We start from the raw sequence: 22972 nt of genomic DNA on the forward strand, positions 1-22972 counted from the left end.
CCTTGTAGAGCTTCAACATCATGTCCCTTCTCTTATATTCTAAACCTCTAGAAATGAATGCCAATATTGCATTCATCTTTCTCACCACTGACTCAACCTGGAGGTTAACCTTTTGGGTATCCTGCACAAGGAATCCCAAAGTCCCTTTGCATTTCTGCATTCTGAATTCTCTCCACATCTAAATGATAGTCTGCCTGTTTATTTCTCCCACCTAAGTGCATGACCATACACGTTCCAACATTGTATTTCATTTGCCACTTCTTTGCCCATTCCCCTAAACTATCTAAGTCTCTCTGCAGGCTCTCTGTTTCCTCAACACTACCCGCTCCTCCACCTATCTTTGTATCATTGGCAAACTTAGCCACAAATTCATTAATCCCATAGTCCAAATCATTAACATACATTGCAAAAGGAAGCAGCCACAACAACGACTCCTGTGAAACTCCACTAGCAACCAGCAGCCAGCCAGAATAGGATCCCTTTATTCCCACTCTCTGTTTTCTACTGATCAGCCAATGCTGCACCCATGCTAGTAACTTCCCTGTAATTCCATGGGCTATTATCTTGCTAAGCAGCCTCATGTGTGGCACCTTATCAAAGGTCTTTTGAAATTCCAAGTACACCACATCTACTGCATCTCCTTTGTCTACCCTGCTTCTAATTTCCTCAAAAAATTGCAGTAGGTTAGTCAGTCAGGATTTTCATTTCAGGAAACCATGCTGGCTTAGTTCTATCTTGTCATGTGCCTCCAGGTTCTCCGTAATCGATTCCAACAACTTCCCAACCACTGATGTCAGGCTAACAGGTCTATAGTTTCCTTTCTGCTGCCTCCCACTCTCCTTAAATAGCGGAGTAACATTTGCAATTTTCCAGTCATCCAGTACAATGCCAAAAACTATCGATTCCTGAAAGACCATTGTTAATGCCTCCACAATCTCTCCAGCTCCTTTCTTCAGAATCCGAGGGTGCATTCCATCAGGTCCAGGAGATTAATCCACACTCAGACCATTAAGCTTCCTGAGCACCCTCTCAGTCATGATTTGCACTGCACATACTTCACTTCCTTGACCCTGTAGGTCCTGCTTTTCAGTTTCCTACCTAACTCCCTGAATTCTCTCTTCAGGACCTCTTCCCTTTTTCTACCTATGTACCAAGACTTCCGGCTGTTCACCTTCTCTCTTCAGAATATTCTGCACCCTATCCGAGACATCCCATACCCTGGCACCTGGGAGGCAACACACCATCAGGCAGACAGAACCTCCCTGTCTATTCCCCTATGATTACCACATTTCTCATCTTCCTCTTTCCCTTTTGCACCACGGAACCAGGCTGAGTGCCAGAGACCTGATCGCCGTGGTCATCCTCTGTCCGGTCATCCCCCCTTAACAGCATCCAAAACGAGATAATGATTACTGAGGGGAATGGCCACAGGGGTGCTCTCTACTATCTGAGCTCTTCCCTTCCCTAACAGTCATCTACTTATCTAACTCCTGCACAGCTCCCTGTATCTCCTGCTCACTTTCCCTAATAAGCAACAGGTCATCAAGCTGCAGATCCAGATCCTTATCAGTCTCTCAGAAGCTGCATCTCGGTGCACCTGGTGTAGATATGGCCTCTGGGAGATTGGAAGATTCCCAGAATTCCCACATCTGATACTCAGAGCAAGGTACTATCCCTGCAGACATGCTCTCTATTCCTCAAAAAATGCACGGAAAAACAAAGACCATTACCCCGCCGAAGCCGGAATGAGCTAAAGCCCTAGTACTCTGACTCAGACCACTCCTTTGATGACCACTCCGTTAGGCAGTGTCTCCTTTTTATGCTGGAACTTGCCCTGCTCTCCAACACATGAATGGTGCATCGGTTATAGCTGAGTTCCCACAATGCTCTCCCTTTTAAACTTCACTCCCGGACCTCCTCTGTCATAGCTCTCTGACTCACAATTGGTGAGTTGGCACAGTACGGTCAGCATGGTTGTGTAGTGGATAGCAAAATTGCTATACGGCGCCAGTGATCACAGATCGGGGTTTCATTCCCGATACTGTGTGTAAGAAGTTTGTACATTCTCCTTGAAACTGTGTGGGTTTCCTCCCATATTCCAAAGATGTACGGTTAGGGTTAATGAGTTGTGATCATGTTGCATTGGAACTGGAAGCATGCCAACACTTGTGGGCTGTCCCCAGCACAATCCTCACTGATCTGATTTGATTCAAATGACACATTTCACTGTATGTTCTGATGTTAATGTGATAAATAAAGCTAATCTTTACTACTTAATTGTGACATCACCTAATTTTACTACCCACTCAGGCAGGGAGTTCCAGACTAAAATGGCTCAATGTGTGAAAATGTTCTTCCTCAAATTCCTTCTCCCTATAGATGCGGCCTGGCCTACTGTGTTCCACCAGCATTTTGTGTGTGTTGCTTGATTTAAAAACTGATTACTCCAAGCACATTGTAGTGTCCAACAGCCATGCAAGTGGGAAAGTGGTCAGCAACAGTCTCCTGCCCCAATTAAGCGGCATAGTGTCCCAAATAAATGAAGGGAATCTCGGCTATTTTCTCAATTTAATTGATGTTCTTTAAGAGTGGTCCCAAATAAATGGCTGCCTCAATTAACCAGAATCCACTCTATTCATATGATGGTAAATCTTTCCTCTCTCGTGCTATCTTTGTGATGACACATGTTTAGGGGTGTTGTGAATAGTGTGGAGGGTTGTCAGAGGTTACAGTGGGATATTGATAGGATGCAGAACTGGGCTGAGATGTGGCAGATGGACTTCAACCCAGATAAGTGTGAAGTGGTTCATCGTGATAGGTCGAATTTGAAGACAGAATATAATATTAATCCTAAGACTTGTGGCAGTGTGGAGGATCAAAGAGATCTTGGGGTCAGCATCAATAGGATACTCAAAGCTGGTGCACAGGTTGACAGTGTTGTTAAGAAGGCATATGGTGTGTTGCTGTGATGTACCCTGGATTAGAAGGCGTACCTTATGAGAATAGGTTGAGTGAACTTGGATTTTTCTCCTTGGAGTGGCAGAGGATGAGTGGTGACCTGACAGAGGCATATAAGATGATGAGGGGCACTGATCAAGTGGATAGCCAGAAGCTTTTTCCCAGGGCTGAAATGGCTAACACAGGGGGGCATAGTTTTAAGGAGTTTGGAAATAGGTACTGAAGGGATGCCAGTGGTAAGTTTTTCACACAGAGTGGCAGGTGCATGGAATGTACTGCCAGTGACGGAGGTGGAGACGTTTACAATAGGGGCTTTTAAGATTTTCTTAGATAGGTACATAGAGCTTAGAAAAATAGAGGGCTATGCGCTAGGGAAATTCCAGGCAGTTTCTAGAGTAGGTTACATGGTCAGCACAACATTGTGGACCAAAGGGCCTGTAATGTGCTGTAGATTTCTATGTTCTATGGTTATGTTCAATCACAACCTTCCTACAGCTTGGTAACCAGAAATGCACAGAATAACAAGGTAAGCCTACCTAATGTTTGATAAGAATGCATTATAACCTCTTTGCTCTTATCTTTATCCTCTGGATGATGAAGACTATAATCTAGTATATCATCTTCATCATTTAAACTGCTTCTGCTGCCACCTTAAGAGATATTTGGCTGTATATACCAAGATCCCTCTGTTACTCTGTCCCTCTATCATCTTACCAACTGAGCAAAGTCATGAGCAGCCTACAGCTAGTCTCCTAACTATCAACAGTATAGTTGAATTTTATGTCATCTGGAAAATTGGAGCAGGCTGCCGTGAGTTCAATTTCTTCGAACTATACAAAAAGCACTGCTCAAGCTTCCACTGTCAGGAACACAATATCTTAAAATCTATGATCTTCTCATGACCTCTCAGAACTCGTTGTACAGAGGGATCAGCAAATACAGACCTGTGGCGACCCACTTCCTAGCGCACTCGAACCGGCTCACAAATAGCCAGCGCGCCGGCATAAAGGCCAGTCCCAAAAGGGCGCCAAGTCTGCTTCACCAACAAAGGGAAAAGCCCGCGCGGGACTGTGAATATGTGCCCCCTACAGCATCCGCGCGCGTGACAGAACTGTGAATACGTGCCCCCTACAGCATCCGCGCCCGGGGAGGGCGGGATCAGGGAGGCTTTAAAGCGAGGCCGCGAAGTTCGAATAAAATCTTTTTTTAACTGCAGTTTACCGACTCTGTGTCGTTATTTCAGCGCTGCATGTAGCACACCGCTACAGACCCATAATTCCATTAAAGTACCATCACAAATAGATCGGGCCATTAAAAGAAATTTTGGCACATTGGCCTTCATAAATCACAGTATTGAGTACAGGGGTTGGGATGTTATGTTGAGGTTGTACAAGGTATAGGTGAGGTCTAATTTGGAGTATGGTGTGCATTTCTGGTCACTTACTTTCAGGAAAGTTATCAATAAGATTAAAAGAGTACAGAGAAAATGTAAATGATGTTATAGGACTTGAGGACCTGAGTTATAGGGAAAGGTTGAATAGGTTAGGACTTTATTTCCTCAAGTGCAAGAGAATGAGGGTAGACTTTTTAGCAGAATATAAAATTATGGGAAATATAGAAAGAGTAAATGCAAGTGTAATGCCCTGGTTAAGATTTCTACTGCTATGCTGTGAGGTGTTTTATTTTAGCAGTTTTCTGTAAAAGCTGTGGGTCCTGCTGGTAAGAGTGTTTTGGTTTTGGCTAAAGATAAGAAACTATGTTGTCCAACTTAGTAATGTTGTGTCGGCCAGTCAGGATTGGGGGATGTGAGAGAAGGCTCTAGAGTGCTGGGTGGGAAGGGATTTCTGAAGGACAGTAGTCTGGCTTAGGAATTTTTGGTGGGAGAAGAGCACCAGCAAAGATGACTGGAGGATCCCATCCGAAGGGGAGACACTATTACGAGGAGTGCATCATGAGAGGAAGGATTCCAAGAAAGGAAATTCTACTTGTGGTTGGTGATGAGAATTCAGCACCATGAGTAAAGCCATCCATCCAGCTATGACAGAAATGACATGACTGAAGTCATGCTGCCTGATAAGATAGGGGAGCCTGGGGAGGTGGGATCATGGGCAGTCCATATTTCTAAAGAGGGGAATATAGATGAGGGTGAAGAAAAGTTGTTCTCATTTCTGTGAAGTGAAGGAAAGGAGCTGTCTGATGTGGAATGTCTAATGGGTCCATCAAGAGTTGATTTAAATTTTGAGCTGGTTTCGGCAATTATGTCACTGGCTGACAAATGCCAAAGTGTACCGACAGAGAAATAAAGTTATTGTAGGCTGAGGGAGTTTTCTGCAGTCAAGCACACCGCCAATGGAAGAAGAAGAATATGAGGCTTGGACAGAGTCAACATCTCAATTACTGGATAAGTGGCAGTTCTCAGATAATATGAAAAAACAGCGACTAGTAAAGTCTAGAAGGTCCAGCTGCTGAGGTGGTGAAGTCCTTAAAGGCAGAAAACCCATTGGTCACATCCGTGGGCTACATGCAAGCATTAGAAAGTGTTATTAGCACGATGGCCAGCTCAGTGGAGCTTATGAAAAAGTTTAGGCACACATTCAAGTAGAAAGGGGAGAAACTTTCCACCAACATTTTCAGGCGAGACAGCTGCATTGCTTGTGCCGTAAGGTGCCAGTTGTGAAGGAGGTGCTGTGGCGTGACATGATTCCATTCAGATGACGCATAAGATGCATCCCCCTCCATTGTTCGTTGAGCTGATCAGAGAAGTAAGAGAGGAAAATATGATGGAGGAGTGGGAGGCCTCCACCAGTCCTCAGTTGTAGCTTCTGTTGCTTTCGTGAGCCCTGATGTAACACAAGTGGGGGTTTTGCAAGATGAAATGAAAAACGCCTACAAGCAAAAGTATCTCAGTTGATGTCGGCTAGTGCTGCCACAAAGTATGACAAGTTCGAAAGGAAACCTAACCCAACTATAGGATGTATGATGCAGAGGGATGCTGCTGAAAGGGGTATTTTGATGAGGAAAGTGACCAGTACTTTCTGTTATAACTGTGGAGAGGATGGATGTTTCAAGCAGGAATGTGAAGGTCAAGAAAACCTTCAGAAAGTAACCCAGCAGTTGATTAACCAGAAAAGGAAGTCAGGAAAGTTCAGAAGGAACCAGTAAGAGAATGACCTGGGGTCTTGGAGAGAACACGTTCTGATTAATGCATCAAAGGAAACACTAAAGTGCAAACCCCTATTTCTGAAGGTTTAATGGGACCAAGCTTGGAAGTATCCATATGGACTGAGAGTATTTTTGCTAGAAACATAATTGACACAGGTTCCCAAATTACTCTACTCTACAGATCCTTTTACAACTGGTACTTGATGCATTTACCATTGACACCACTCAGTGTCTTTGAGATTTGGGGCCTTAGTACTGATGATTAACCTTATGATAGTTACTTGGTGTTGAAACTGGAGTTTTTGGAAGTAGATGTTGGAGTAGCTGAGAGCCTTGATATATTAGTGTTGGTCTGTCCGTATCCAGTTGAAAAAGGGAAACTTCCATTATTGTGCGAACAACTACTCCCATTGTCAGAAAGCTCGTGGGAGGATGCAAGAAGAGAAATGGAGAGGATTTTTAGAAAATCTTGCCCATTCACCCGGTGTTCAGACTGCTTTTGAAAAGGTGCAAGTTCCTCCTAAGCAGGATGATGACCATTAACGAGGAATGGTATGGTATACCCAGTAGAAACCGATTGTGTTACGCCCTGGGGAGTGATGGGAAACCCTAAATTCCCTGGACTGCCTGATGCCAAGGCCCTGCTAGTGGATCCTCTGGAGGATCGTGGTGAAGAGTCACTCTTACCTGCTGGAGTTCTGTTGAGACATGAACAGCAGAAACCTTCAGCTGTCTATGCAAACAGGATGACAATAATTGTCAGGAACACCTCAGAGAGAGACATTACCCTCTGACGTGGGATCCTGATGACACATCTTTTCCCTGTGAGGGTAATGTCTAATCTTTTGGTGAGAAAACCGAGAGAGAGAGAGAGAGAGAGAGAGAGAGAGAGAGAGAGAGACAGCCTCCTGGACTATTCAACTTTCATGACTCCCCAGTACTCAAGGAATGGAAAAGGAGACTAACTTAGAAGATGTTGAGCTCGAAGGTGTCTTTTCTACTGACGAGTTTAATGTGGGTTGATCCAAGAGTACTCGCCACACTATTAGAGTGACAGAAGACCCCTTTCAGAGAGAGGCCTCAACAGTTACCACCAGTGGAAGTGGAAGATGTTTGGCAGCATCCGCTGAACCTGAAGGAAGCTGGAATCATCACTGAGTTGAGAAGTCCCTGTGTGTCACCCATAGTGGTGGAGAGGAAGAAGAATGGGAAGGTATGAATGTGCGTTGATTATCGGACAGTCACCAACGAAGAGTACCCGACTAGTATACTGTTCCACAAATTGAGGATGCTCTAGCCTGTCTGAGTAGAGCAAAATAGTTCAGTGTGCTGAATCTAAGGAGTGGGTATTATCAGATAGCCACAAGTGATGTAGATAAAGAGAAGATGGCATTCTTATGAGCACTTGGATTCTTTCAGTTTAAAAGAATGCCCTAGGGCACATCAGGAGCACCAGCTACTTTCCAATGTGTCATGGAGAAGGTTGTTTGGGACATGAACTTGCTTGAGGTACTGATGTATTTGGATGATCTCATAGTGTTCGAGTCTACACTGGAGGACCATGAGACGAGGCTACTGAAGGTGCTACACTGCCTGAAAGTTGAAGGGTTAAAATTGTCACTGGACAAGTGCCAGTTCTGTAACACATCAGTCAACTATGTTGGACACAGTCTCACAGGATGGAGTAGCTACGCATCATTCCAAGATAGAGGCGGTGACCACATGACCAAGGCCCAAGACTGTAAGTGGCCTATGCTCTTTAATTCCTTGGATTCTGTGGGTACTACCGGAGATTTGTGAAGGACGGTTTCAGAGGAAGTCACCCTTTGAATTGGCTTCTGTGTGGTTACCCTCCTTTGGGGAAGAAAGGGCGGAGAATAAAAGGAGAAGAAGGCAAAGTTTATCTTAGCCCTTCACAGCCTTTCAGAGAAAGAAAGGATGCAAAGTCTGAAGAGGCCTTTCAGCTGCTGAAAGAGTTGCTGACTAAAGTACGAATGCTGGCCTTTGCAAACCCCAGTTGCCTTATGTACTGCATACAGACTGAGCCGTGAAGGATTAGGTGGTATTCTGCATCAAGAGTAGGGTAAAGGGTTGAGACCTTTTATTTTCATCAGCCAGATTCTGTCACCTTCCGAACAAAACTACCCCACGCACAAATTGGAGTTTCTGGCATTGAAATGGGTTGTGGTGGGTAAGTTAAGTGACTATCTATATGGTGTCAATTTCGAGGTGAGGACTGAGAACAGTCAACTGACTCATATCCTGACCTTGGCAAAGTTGGATGCCACAGGTCATTGCTGGTGGCCGGCATTGTCTGCTTTTCATTTCAGCTTTAAATATCGGGCGGGGAGCCAGAACATTGATGCGGTTGTGTCATCCCGACGTCTGCATGAGGTGCTGGAAATGGACAGAGAGTGGGAGGGCATTCCTATCCCTGGTGTTAAAGCAATGTGCCTGTTTTCTACAGTGGGGAAAAATCAGAGGCAAGACTATAGAAAGATACAGCTGTGGGTCATTTGGGAGCTTCTACTCATGCCATTCCACATACATATTGCAACTTGATCGCTCTGGATGTGAAGCAGTTGCCCGCCTTCAGGCCTGCGGAATTGGAGGCAGCCCTAGAGATGATCCTTGTTTAGGTGCCATTTGGTCATCTGTTGTCAAAGGGGATATGGCCCAAGTTGAGAAGACAAAACACCTTACCATACCCCTATTGATGAGGAAATGGGTCAAACAGGAGCTGAGGAACAAAATTGTATACAGTGTCATACCTCCTCCAGACAGACTTTGGTGTCTCCAGTTGGCTTTGCCTGAGAAGTACCAGAGGATTATATTAAAGTCACTTCATGATGACTCATGTCGTTTGGTGTTTGACAAGACCTATGGATTGGTCCAAGACTGGTTCTATTAGCCCTGTCATGTATCCAATGTATTAGGAGGAAGATATTGTGCATGAGAGTTGCTCCATTATCTCACTTACAGAGTACAGGACCACTGGATTTAGTGTGTATGGATTTCCTCTCCATACAGCCTGATTCCAGTAATGCTGCAAATGTCTTGGTCATCACAGATCACTACACTAGAGATGCTCAAGCCTTCCCCACAAAGGATCAGACAGCATCCACAGTTGCAAAAGTATTATAGAAGTATTTTGTTCATTATGACCTCCACAGAAGGATACACTGTGATCTGAGAAGGGATTTTGAAAGTCATCTCATTCATGAGTTACTGAGCATGCTTGGAGTTGAGAAGCCAAGGGCCACACCACATCACCCTCAGGGTGATCCTCAGCCTGAGTGGTTCAACCAGACATTACTAGACATGGCAGGAACCCTTGTTGCCAACAAAAAGAGCAAGTGGAGTCAACATATTGGCATTTGGTTCACTGCTACAACTGTACACAGAATGAAGCTACTGGCTTCTCACCACACTATTTGATGTTCGGGTACGAAGCAAGATCCCTGCTTTGGAATTGGTGGTGAAGACTTGCAGCAGAAGACGCATCTCAAGTATGTGTCTGACATGAGGAAAGAAATGCAAAAAGCTTACGAGATAGCAGTGGTTTCTGCTCCCAAGCAAAACCATGGAAACAAGAGAAGAAATGATGAAAAGATTAGATTCTCTCAACTGATGCCTGGAGACAAAATTTTAATAAGAAATTTGGGGCTAGCAGGGTAGTATATGTTGTCCAAATGCTGGGTGACTATGCCTTACATAGCTGCAGGCCAGATGCCAAATCTTCAAGTTTTCTGGATGAAGCTAGAGGATGTAAATGGTCTCCATCAGAATCACCTTCTACCCCAAGGGCTGGAAACGTGTTGACCCAGAGCCTAACATGTAATTTACACCTAGTAGGCAAACTCTGCACAGAAGGAAGAGAACAGAAAGGCAACTAGCTGAAAATAGTGCGATTTCAGTGGAAAGACCTGAAGAGGAACTGACCACTGAATACTGTACGGACTCACAGGATGAGGAAATGGTAGCATGGAATATTTACCTTATGCAACTCCCCAAGAATTGATGAAGAGATTTCTGAATCTGCCAACCCTGGCTCAGATGTAGCTGGAAAGACTATCAGTGGACAGACAGACGTGATGATAGACAGTGAGGGGAAACTGGGTTGCAGATGAGGCTGAGTTCAGTCTGGTGGCAGGGGGCCTGAGTTGCCGGAAGGTACGAGTGATAAACAGGGAGAGGCATCCCCAAGTAAACAGGAGCAGTCACAAAGTGTTTGAGGCTGAAAAGCTGAAGACGAGATAAGGAAGTCTCAAGAGAGTCAGGAAACCCCCAGTTAGGCTGGCATATGATGCACCGGGGGGAAAAAAAGGGTTGTGTCCATCCCAATAGTGGGATACGTTACTGCCATTTATAAGTGGGTTGGGGGATCCTGAAATCACAAAATTCATTTGAATACTGTGTGTAAAGGGGATTTCTTCTTTTTCTTTGTTACTGTGTATGTAATCAAAATGGCTTCTTTGTTTTGTTAAAAGTAGGAATGCTTCTTTGTTGCGAGAGAGTGCTGGAAGCTTGTTTGGGTTAAAATTTACTGATAACGAGAATTGTATTCCTTTGTAAACCAATTGTGATTAATGTTGTTCTTTCTTCTGAGTCTGTAAGCTATTGTTGGCGGGCTTTTGGGGAGTTTGGCGCGAGGGGATGAGAGAGAGAGGACGCGATGCTGTAAACTGGGCGAGGAACGGACCCCAAGCGGGGGTCCAAGGCCAGGAGGTACCCTGAGGAGAGGAGACGACGATAGATGTGCTTGGTTGACCACTTCGGATGGTCCTGAGCTGCGAGTCGAGGAGTTCGGAGGGGATCGAATGGTGGCCAGAAGACTTCAGTAATTGAGCTCCAACGGTTGCGCACGAAGTGGTTTGGACTTTGATAAGTTTGGCGCCTTTTCTTTATTTTTTTTCCTTCATATATACTGTATCGTTATTAATCACTTAGTTATAGTAACCTTTATAAATTGTACTCATTTAATCGCATATGGTGTACTGTCTGTTTTTGGGCAAGGCGGGGACATCACACAGCATCCACACCAGCTGATTACCCAGTTTGGTGGGGCCGAAGGCTGCTCCCCCTAGACGAGAACGAGCTGAGCGAGCCTGAGGTGACCCGGGGGTTACATGTGTTATTAATAATAGTTTAACAAGTTCCAAAGTCGTGAGGACATGACTATTTTTGATGGGGGGGGGGGGGGGTTAGAATGTAATGCCCTGGTTAAGATTTTTACTGCTGCTCTGAGTTTTTTTTCCCTCAGTAAAAACAGTGTGACCTGTTGGTAAGACTGTTTTAGCTTCAGTTGAAGATCAGGAGCCATTCCTATTTACAAATATTGTATCAGCCAATCAGGATTGTGGGATGTGAGAGAAGGTTCTGGAGAGCTGGCTGTGAAAGGATTTCTGAAAGACAGCAGTCTGGTTTGGGGTCTTTTGCTGGGAAGTGCAGGGAGAACAGCACCAGGGAAGACGACGGGAGTATCCCATTCGAAGAGGAGGCCCAATTCCAAGGAATGCATCATGAAATGAAGGATTCCAAGAAGGGAAGTTCTACCTACGGCTGCTGATGAAAATTAAGCGCCGTGAGTACAGCGATACACCCAGCTACTAGAGAAATGAGCTCCCATGCTCCGCTGGACAGACTAATCTGTCCGAACATTTTCTAGAGTCCAGCACATCTATTTTCTTAAGGTCAACATGTTGTAGCATCTCAACCTGTTTTATGCTGTCCTCACAATGGTCAAGGTCCCTCTCAATGGTGAAAACTGCAGCAAACTATTCATTAAGATCCTCCCCTACCTCTTTTGACTCTCTTTTACCCCAGATTGGTCCTAATCTCATACCAGTCATCCTGTTCAACACGTATATGTAAAACACCTTGTGGTTTTCCTTAATTCTACTTCGCAAGATCTTCTTGTATCTCCATCTAGCTCTCCAAAGTGCTGTAAGCTCATTCTTGGCTACCTCATAACTTTCAAGAGCCTTGTCTGATCCTTGCTTCTGAAACCTTAATATGCTTCTTTCCTCCTCTTGATGACAGGTTCCACATCTCTTGTCAGCCATGGTTCCATCATGTGGTGAACTAGATATACCTGTCTGACTGCTCCTGTGGCTCCTCCCACAGACCCTGCTGACTGCTCCTGTGGCTCCTCCCACAGACCCCTGTATAAAGGCGACTGTGGTCTGCTGCTCTCCCTCATTTTCCCAGGATGTAGTGTTGTTTGTTCTTCCAGTCAATAAAAGCCGATATCTCACTTCCTAAGTCTCAGCGTGAGTTATTAATGGTGCATCACATCACCCTGCCATCCTTCCCCTGCCACAATCATCGTAATGTGGGAAGACCCTGCAGTCCATCTAGGCTCCACATTTAGATACAGCCACAAAAGTAAAAAACATAAGGAAAAACGTTCACTGGTTCCAGGAAGTACTGAAACTAGTTGGGGAAGAACACATTCATTTAGCACACACAATCTGATAAATACACTACTTGCAAATTTATTGAATAAATGGGAAACATCTAGAACCTTGAAACAGTACTTTTACATATTCTATGTAACAAAAATTACCCTTCTTTGGCTGTACATTCACCAGATACTCCACCTGCACAGATTCATACTGCCTGCCTGATATTCAGCCACAAATGAGCCAGAATTTACCCTTCAATGAAGTTTTCAAAAAAGATTCAAGTCATTACTTTTAGCCTCTGGCAAAAAAAATTCCTTTACAGTTCATCTGCCAGGCTGCTCACTTAGTTGGTGCACAAGCTTAATTTTCGATTTGATCCCCAGTTGAGCCTCAAACCTCACATCCTATTCATCACAAAGACAGCTCATTTTCAGCTTTGTAATGTATCTTCTGGCCAGTTACGTACCATTAAAAACTTCATTGATGCCTTTATTGCCTCCAGCATGATTTTGACAGCATCCTCCTTGACCTCCCAAACTCAAGTCTTCACAAATATCTAATTTTTTCAAAATTCACTTCAGATAGGAGAAAAAACATAAGGAACTCATTTCAAAGAGAAGACGCAACCATGATGTAACAAACCTCTGCTGACTTTGGAGTCGGGAAGCATTTACTACAATTTAGTAGTTGGATACATCGGTACTTAAGTTTTGCCCTAGTTATATTCAATTAGCAAATTTAATTTTACTGGGAAGAGAAAATCTGCAAATGCTGAAAATCCAAGCAACACACACACACACACAAAATGCTGGAGAAACTTAGCATATATGCCAGGCAGCATCTTGGCACATTGGTACCACAACCCTTCATCAGAGCTGGAGAAAAAAAAGACGAGAAGTCAGAGTGGGAAGGTAGGGGGGAAATACAAGATAGTAGGTGATACATGAAACAGGGAGGTGTGGGGGGAGGGTGTGAAGCAGAACTGGGATGTTAACTGGTGAAAGAGATAAAAGTGCTGGAGGGGGAATCTGATAGGAGAGGTCAGAAGACCATGGAAGAAAGGAAAGGGGGAGGAGCACCAGAGGGAGGTGATAGGCATATAAGGAAATAAAAAGAGAAAGGGAAAAATGGTAATCGGGAATGGTGAGGGAGGGATATTACCAGAAGTTCAAGAAATTGATGTTCATGCTATCATGTTGGTGGCTACCCAGACAGAATATAAGCTGTTGCTCCTTCAACCTGAATGTGCCCTTATCATGGCAGTAGAGGAGGTCATGAACTAACATGTCAGAATGGGAATGGTAAGTGAAATTAAAATGGGTGGCCATTGGGAGATCCTGCCTTTTCTGGCAGACGGAGCGAGGTGCTCAGCAAAGTGGTCTCCCTATCTACTTTGGGTCTTACCAATATACAGGAGGCCACGCCAGGAGCACCAGATACAGTAGGTGAACCCAACAGACTCACAGCTGAAGTGTTGGCTCACCTGAAAGGACTGTTTGGGGTCATGAATGGTAGTGAGGGAGGAGGTGTAGCACTTGTTCTGCTTGCAAGGATGTGCCAGGAGGGAGATCAGTGGGGAGGGACGAATGGACAAGTGAGTCGCATAGGGAGTGAGCCCTGTGGAAAGCAGAAAGTGGAGGGGAGGGAAAAATGTGATTGGTGGTGGGATCCTGTTGGAGATGGCGAAAGTTACAGAGAACTATGTGCTGGATGCGGAGGCTGGTGGGGTGGTAGGTGAAGACAGGAGGAATCCTAACCCAGATGGGGTGAAGGCAGATTTGAGCAAAATAGAAGAGACACAGTTGAGGGCAGCGTTGATGGTGGAAGAAGGGAAGCCCCTTTCTTTGAAGAAGAACATCTCCTTAGTTCTGGAATTAAAAGCCTCATCCTGAGAGCAGATGCAGTGGAGATAGAGCAATTGAGAGAAGGGTACGGTGTTTTTACAAGTAACAGGGTGGGAAGAGCTGTAGTCCAGGTAGCTGTGAGAGTCAGGTTTATAAAAGACATCTGTAGATGAGCTGTCTCCAGAGACAGAGACACTGAGATTGAGAAAGGGGAGGGAGGTGTCAGAAATGGACCAGGTAAATTTGAGAGCAGGTTGGAAGTTGGGGGCAAAGTTCATGAAGTCGATAAGCTTCACATGGGTGCTGGAAGCAGCACAAATGAAGTTATCGGCTTGGTGTAGGAAAAGTCGGGTAGTAATACCAGTGTGGGCTTGGAAGAGAGACTGTTCCACGTAGCCGACAAAAAGCCAGGCATAGCTGGGATGCATGTGAGTGCACATGGCTACACCTTTTGTGTGTTACTCCCTTGTCCATTCATCTCTCCCCACTGATTTCCCTCCCGGCACTTATCCCTCACTAGCATTCAGGGCTCCAAACAGTCCTTCCAGGTGGGGGACTACTACATCCGGTGCTCCTGGTGTGGCCTCCTGTATATCAGGAGACCCGAAGTAGATTGGGAGACCGCTTTGATGAGCACCTACCCTCTGTCTGCTAGAAAAAGCGGGATATCCCACTGGCCACCCATACTAATTCTACTTCCCATTCTTATTCCGACATGTCAGTCCATGGCCTCCTCTATTTCCACAATGAGGCCACACTCAGGTTGGTGGAGAAACATCTTATATTCTGTCTGGGTAGTAGGTATGAAGATTGAATTCTCGAACTTACGGTTATGAACCCCCACCCCCTTCACTATTCCCCATTCCCATCTTCTTACCTGCCCATCACCCCCTTCTGGTGCTCCTCTCATTCTCTTTCTTCCATGTTCTTCTGTCCTCTCCTATCAGAATTCCTCTTCTCTAGCACTGTATCTCCTTCACCAATCGACTTCCCAGCTCTTTACTTCTCTCCTCCCTCTTCCCAGTTTCACCCATCACCTATAAACTTGTATTTCTTCTGCCCCTCCCCCACCTTCTTACTCCGAATTCTTTTTCCTCCAGTTCTGCTGAAGGGTCTTGGCCCAAAACATCAACTGTTCCTCCAGCACTGTGTGTTGGTGTTGCTTAGGCTTACTGGGATCATGCTGATAGATGACAGAAAGACTAGAATGGAAGAAACGTTCACATAAAAACAAATTAGACTGTTGGCCAGAAAGAATGACAATCTTCAAATCAGTGAATTCAAATGAATCAAGGACAGTGGAAACAGTCTTTGTTCTTGCCGTGTGCTTGGGGGATGGAGGCTGCCATTTTGTGAAGACACTCGATTCTCCATTTTGTGAGCTTGACATGCTGGACTGGAGGTCATTTCCAAATAAGGAGTTGTTTGTGAGGTGTTCTTTGGTTGGCTATAACATGCAGACTTGTGAATGCCTGAGGCGTTTCGAGCTCATTGCTGACTGAGAACAAAGAGCCATGAGTCAGCAACTGTCCCTTGATGGGGAGAGGACAATAGATGGATGCTGCTTTGGACCAGAGCCAATGACCAGGTGTTAAAGGCCAGACACGTGACCTGCAGCCAATGACACGGGAATGCGACATTTGAATTGATAAGGAATGGATATAAAAGTGGATGCTTTGTGGGTGCTGGTGGCAGTAACTTCGAAGAATAACCATCGCAGACACAAGCGAGAAGAACCCTGCGTGAAGCACGTGGAGAGTGAGTCGGGACCACGAGGAACAAGGAGCGCCTGGCCAGCGTAAATTCCTCCGCCCGGGTAATACCTTTGCTATTCTTTGACTATCCAGGAGAGTCAGGGGTACTTAGCAGGTGTGCGCACAAGGTATTTAGTGTATGAATTCACGTATTAGTTAGTTTGAACAATAAAGGTAATTGTCAGTAAATACAGATCTCTCTGTGCCTCACTCAGAATCGTTGGAAGAGGTAGAAGCGGTATCTCTCTCTCTCTTTTCCAACAAGATAAACAACTTAAGTCTGCAGGTAATGAATGAAACAAAGTAAATACTTCACATTTGGTGTGGGTGCTCAGTACTAAGAATGTAGTAACTTCCCTGAAATCATTTCAAATTTAACTAAAGGTGACATGCACACATTCCATCTGCCTGTCAAGTTACATGTGCATTATGCAGAAAAATGATATACTTCTCCACTGTCCCCATTCCAAAGTCTCTTTTCAAATAACAAAATTGATATTTTGTGCAAAAACATCAATACAGAATCCAGTGCTTAAAAAAAACGCACATTGTGTATGGCGATTAACAATTTGATTAAGAACATCTCAGAAACTTCTCCAATAAAATGCAGGATTTTCATATTGTACAAAATCACTGCAATTATAATGCAAGTTCAATAAAAACGGCTATTCAACTATTTGGAAATCCTGATTGTTTGGCATCTGGTTCAGTAGATAGTGATTCCCATGCCCCTTCTCAGAATCAGTATCAGGTTTGTTATCACTGACATATATTGTGAAACTAGTTTTTGTGGCAGCAGTACAGTATAAGATATAAAAAATACTGTAAGCTACAATAAAAATAAAATGAATAAATCAGGCAAAAGCAGAATAGTGAAGTAGTGTTCATGGTTTAATCTTTCAATCCTGTGCATTTGAGCCTTCGTATGAGGTGATGATGCAACCAGTCAGAATTCTCCTCATGGTATATTGGTAGAAACTTCCTCGGCTTCATGAACATACCAGACCTCCACTGATACCCTCAGGCCCTGCTTCCTGCGCTCCCTTGCACAAACCAAAGCCCTGCTTCCATTCAAATAAGCTTTTGGCTTCAGGTTCCCAAGTTCCTCTTAAAATTCCCACTGTTTAAATTCCTGAACCCATTTTGAATTCACTTCATTCCATTTCCCGCATGCCCTTGAATCTTACCTGCTTCTGTTTTTACATGATTATACAGACAGAGAGACATACTTTATTGATCCCGAGGGAAATTGGGTTTCGTTACAGCCGCACCAACCAAGAATCGTGAAGAAATATAGCAATATAAAACCATAAATAATTAAATAATAATAAGTTAATCATGCCAAGTGAAAATAAGTCCAGGACCAGCCTATTGGCTCAGGGTGTCTGACACTCCGAGGGAGGAGTTGTAAAGTTTGATTGCCACAGGTAGGAATGACTTCCTATGACGCTCAGTGTTACATCTCGATGGAATGAGTCTCTGGCTGAATGTACTCCTGCGCCTAACCAGTACATTATGGAGTGGATGGGAGTCATTGTCCAAGATGGCATGCAACTTGGACAGCATCCTCTTTTCAGACACCGCCGTCAGAGAGTCCAGTTCCACCCCCACAACATCACTGGCCTTACAAATGAGTTTGTTGATTCTGTTGGTGTCTGCTACCCTCAGCCTGCTGCCCCAGCACACAACAGCAAACATGATAGCACTGGCCACCACAGCCTCGTAGAACATCCTCAGCATCGTCCGGCAGATGTTAAAGGACCTTAGTCTCCTCAGGAAATAGAGACGGCTCTGATCCTTCTTGTAGACAGCCTCAGTGTTCTTTGACCAGTCCAGTTTATTGTCCATTCGTATCCCCAGGTATTTGTAATCCTCCACTATGTCCACACTGACCTCTTGGATGGATTATTTGAAACTTACTTGTGATTTGTTTCCCCATATTCCCTTTAACCAGAGTAAATCTATTACAAAAGTACATATGCGTCACATATACAAAACTGCAATTCATTTTCTTGCAGGCATTCAAAACAAATACAAAGAAACACAATAGAATCAATGGAAGACTATACCTAACAAGATGGACAGATAATCAATGTGCAGAAGACAACAAACTGTGCAAATACAAAGTGAAAAAAACAATAAGTATGGGGAACATGAGATGAAGCCTTTGAAAACGAGTCCACAGGTTGTGTTCAGTTCTGATGGGGTGAGTGAAGTTATCCTCTCTGTTGCAAGAGCCCGATGATGATAACTGCTTGAAACTGGTGGTCTGAGACACACTGAATCTCTGTAAACTTCTAAGAAAGTAGAGGCACTGTAGCACTTTCTTTCTAATGGCACTTGCATCCTGGACCCAGGACCGATCCTCTAAAATGATAACACCATAGACTCTCTCCACCTATGCTCCCCCAATAAGGACTGACTCACTGACTTCCGGTTTCCTCCTCCTGGAGTCAATAATCAGCTCCTTGGACATGGTGACATTTAGCAAGAGGCTGCTGTTGTGGCACCATTCAGCCAAATTTTCAATTTCCTTCCTATGTGCTCATTTGCCACCACCTTTAATTTGGCCAACAACAGTAGTATTGCTAGCAAATGAAAATATGGCACTGGAGCAGTACTTAGCCTCACATTCCATAAGCTCATAAGGTACAGGAGCAGAAATAGGCCATTTGGTCCATCAAATCTGCTTTGCCATTCAATCATGGGTTGATCCAATTCTTCCAGTCATCCCCACTCCTCTGCTTTCTCCCCATACACTTTGATCCCCAAGCTAGTCAAGAACCTATCTATCTCTGCCTTAAATGCACCCAATGACTTGGCCTCCACAGCCGCTCGTGGCAACAAATTCCACAGATTTACCACCCTCTGACTAAAGTGATTTCTCCGTATCTCTATTCTAAATCAACGTCCTTCAATCCTGAAGTCGTGCCCTCTTGTCCTAGACTCCCCTACCATGGGAAATAACTTTGCCATATCTAATCATTTCAGGCCTTTCTTTGCCATATCTAATCATTTCAGGCCTTTTAACGTTTGGAAAGTTTCAATGAGATCCACTCTCATTCTTTTGAACTCCAGAGAATACAGCCAAAGAGCTGCCAGACATTCCTCATATGGTAACCCTTTCATTCCTGGAATCATTCTTGTGAATCTTCTCTGAACTCCCTCCATTGTCAGAATATCCTTTCTAAAATAAGGAGCTCAAAACTGCACACAATACTCCAAGTGTGGACTCATGAGTGCCTTAGAGAGCCTCAACATCACATCCCCGCTCTTATATTCTATATCTCTAGAAATGAATGCCAACATTACATTTGCCTTCTGCACCACTGACTCAACCTGGAGGTTAATCATTAGGGTATCCTGCACAAGGACTCCCAAGTTTCTTTGCATTTCTGCATTTTGAATTCTCTCCCCATCTAAATAGTCTGCTCGTTTATTTCTTCCACCAAAGTGCATGACCTAACACTTTCCAACATTGTATTTCATTTGCCACTTCTTTGCCCATTATCCGAAACTATCTAAGTCTCTCTGCAGGCTCACTGTTTCCTCAACACTACCCACTCCTCCACCTATTTTAGCATCACTGGCAAATTTAGCCACAAATCCATTAATCCCACAGTCCAAATCATTGACATACATTGTAAAAAGCAGCAGTCTCAACACCAAACCGTGTAGAACTCCACTGGTAACCGGCAGCCAGCCAGAATAGGATCCTTTTATTCCCAATCTCTGTTTTCTGCCGATCAGCCATTGCTCCACCCACGCTAGTAACTTCCCTATAATTCCATGGACTCTTATCTTGCTAAGCAGCCTCATTGCGACACCTTGTTAAAGGCCTCCTGAAAATCCAAGTACACCACATCTACTGCATCTCCTTTGTCTAGCCTCCTTCTGATTTCCTCAAAAATTGCAGTAGGTTAGTCTGGCAGGATTTTCCTTTCAGGAAACTATGCTGGCTTAGTTCTATCTTGTCATGTGCCTCCAGGTTCTCCAAAATCTCATCTCTAACAATCGATTCCAACAACTTCCCAACCACTGATGTCAGGTTAACAGGTCTATAGTATTCTTTCTGCTGCCTCCCACCCTTCTTAAAAATTTGCAATTTTCCAGTCGTCTGGTACAATGCCAGAATCTTATCGATTCTTGAAAGATCATTGTTAATTCCTCTGCAATCTCTCCAGCTACTTCCTTCAGTATCCAGGGGTGCATTCCATCAGGTCAAGGAGATTTATACATCCTCAGACAATTAAACTTCCTGAGCACTTTCTCAGTCGTAATTTTCACTGCACATACTTCACTTCCCTGGACACTCTTGAATGTCCGGTATACTGCAGATATCTTCCACTGTGAAGACTGATGCAAAATAAACATTCAGTTCCTCTGCCATCTCTGCATTTCTCATTACAATATCTCCAGCATCATTTTTTATTGGTCCTATATCTACCCTTGATTCTCTTTTACCCTTTATATACTTAAAAAAGCTTTTAGTATCTTCTTTGATATTAGTCGCCAGCTTCCTTTCATAATTCATCTTTTCCTTCCTAATGACCTCTTAGTTTCCCTCTGCAAGTTTTTAAAAGCTTCCCAATCCTCTATCTTCCCACTAGCTTTAGCTTCCTTGTATGCCCTCTCTTTTGCTTTTACTTTGGCTCTGACTTCACTTGGATCCTTCTTCCATTCGAAAATTTCTTCTAATTTGGAATATATCTGTCTTGCACTTCCCCTCACTTTTCACAGAAATTCCAGCCATTTCTGCTCTGCTGTCCTTCCTGCTAGAGTCACTTTCCAGTCAACCTTGGCCAGTTCCCCTCTCATGCCATTGTAATTTCCTTTTTTCCACTGAAATACCAACACATTGGACTTTAGTTTCTCCTTCTCAAATTTCAAAGTAAACTCAATCATATTGTGATCACTGTTCCCCCTACAGGTTCCTTAACCTTAGCACCTCCAGATCATTGCACAACACCCAATCCAGCATAGCCGATCCCCTAGTGGACTCAACAACAAGCTGTTCTAAAAAGCCATCCCTTAGGCATTCTACAAATTCTCTCTCTTGAGGTCCAGTACTGGCCTGGTTTTCCCAATCCACTTTCATGTTAAAATCCCCAAGGATTATCATGACATTACCCTTCTGACACGCCTTTTCTATCTCCTGCTGTAATTTGTAATCCACCTCCCGGCTTCTGTTTGGAGGCCTGTATACAACTGCCATTAGGGTCCTTTTACCCTTGTCATTTCTTAATTCAATCCATAGAGTATAGGAGGAGGAGGAGTATAGGAAACTGATACAGGACTTTGTGATATGGTGCAACTCAAACTACCTGCGTCTCAATATCACCAAGACCAAGGAGATGGTGGTGGACTTTAGGAGATCTAGGCCTCATATGGAGCCAGTGATCATTAATGGAGAATGTGTGGAGCAGGTTAAGACCTACAAGTATCTGGGAGTACAGTTAGACGAGAAGCTAGACTGGACTGCCAACACAGATGCCTTGTGCAGGAAGGCACAGAGTCGACTGTACTTCCTAAGAAGGTTGGCGTCATTCAATGTCTGTAGTGAGATGCTGAAGATGTTCTATAGGTCAGTTGTGGAGAGCGCCCTCTTCTTTGTGGTGGCGTGTTGGGGAGGAAGCATTAAGAAGAGGGACGCCTCACGTCTTAATAAGCTGGTAAGGAAGGCGGGCTCTGTCGTGGGCAAAGTACTGGAGAGTTTAACATTGGTAGCTGAGCGAAGGGCGCTGAGTAGGCTACGGTCAATTATGGATAACTCTGAACATCCTCTACATAGCACCATCCAGAGAAAGAGAAGCAGTTTCAGCGACAGGTTACTATCGATACAATGCTCCTCAGACAGGATGAAGAGGTCAATACTCCCCAATGCCATTAGGCTTTACAATTCTACCGCCAGGACTTAAGAACTTTTTAAAAGCTATTATTAATGCTTTTTGAGATAGTGATTTAGATGCATATCATATTTTTTACTGAGTTAAGTATTGTATGTAATTAGTTTTGCTACAACAAGTGTATGGGACATTGGAAAAAAAGTTGAATTTCCCCATGGGGATGAATAAAGTATCTATCTATCTAGAGACTCTATTCCTTCCGATCCTATGTCATCCCTTTCTAAAGATTTGATATTATTTCTTATACACAAGGCCACACCACCCCCTCTGCCTACTAACCTATCTTTCTGATACACCGTATATCCTTGGATGTTCAGCTCTCAATGGCAGCCATCCTTTCGCCAAGTTTCAGAGATGGCCACAACATCATACTTGTCAATCGGTAGCTGAATTTCAAGATCATCTATTTTAGTTCTTAGTGTTACATTCAAATATAACACTTTCAGTCCAGTATTTGTTGCTTTCTATTTTAACTGCACCACACCTCTATTGCCTTGTAAATCATCCTACTGGCTATGATTATGCCTCATCTCTTGTCTGTCCTTTCTATCATCGCTGTTACACGCTATCTTTGATTTATTTCTGTTTCCCCCTTCCTCAGCCCTATCATGCTGATTCCCGTCCCATGCCAAATTGGTTTAAACCCTCCCTAACAGCTCTATTAAACCTGCCTGCTAGGATATTGAACCCCTTTGGGTTCAGGTTTAACTCATCCTTTTTGTACATGAAATTCTTCCCCCAGAAGAGGCCCCAATATCTACCACCTACCACCTACACCAGTCTCTCAGCCACGCATTAATAAGCCTGCTATTCTTCAGCTCATTAGCACGTGCCACAGGCAGTAGTGCTGAGATTACTACCCTGGAGGTCTTGCTTTTCAGCTTCCACCCCCCCCCCCCCCCCCCGCCCCCGGCAACTTCCTGAATTCTCTCTTCAGGAGG

General features: G+C 44.1%; 1 protein-coding gene across 1 annotated transcript in view; it reads right to left on the reverse strand.

The window, feature by feature from the left end:
* LOC140726616 (protein diaphanous homolog 3-like) overlaps window positions 1–22972 on the reverse strand; it is a 567224-nt gene that overhangs the window by 182141 nt on the left and 362111 nt on the right. The gene's annotated exons all lie outside the window — the stretch shown is intronic.

This window comes from Hemitrygon akajei, chromosome 4 (assembly GCF_048418815.1).
Source record: "Hemitrygon akajei chromosome 4, sHemAka1.3, whole genome shotgun sequence".
NCBI lineage: Eukaryota > Metazoa > Chordata > Chondrichthyes > Myliobatiformes > Dasyatidae > Hemitrygon > Hemitrygon akajei.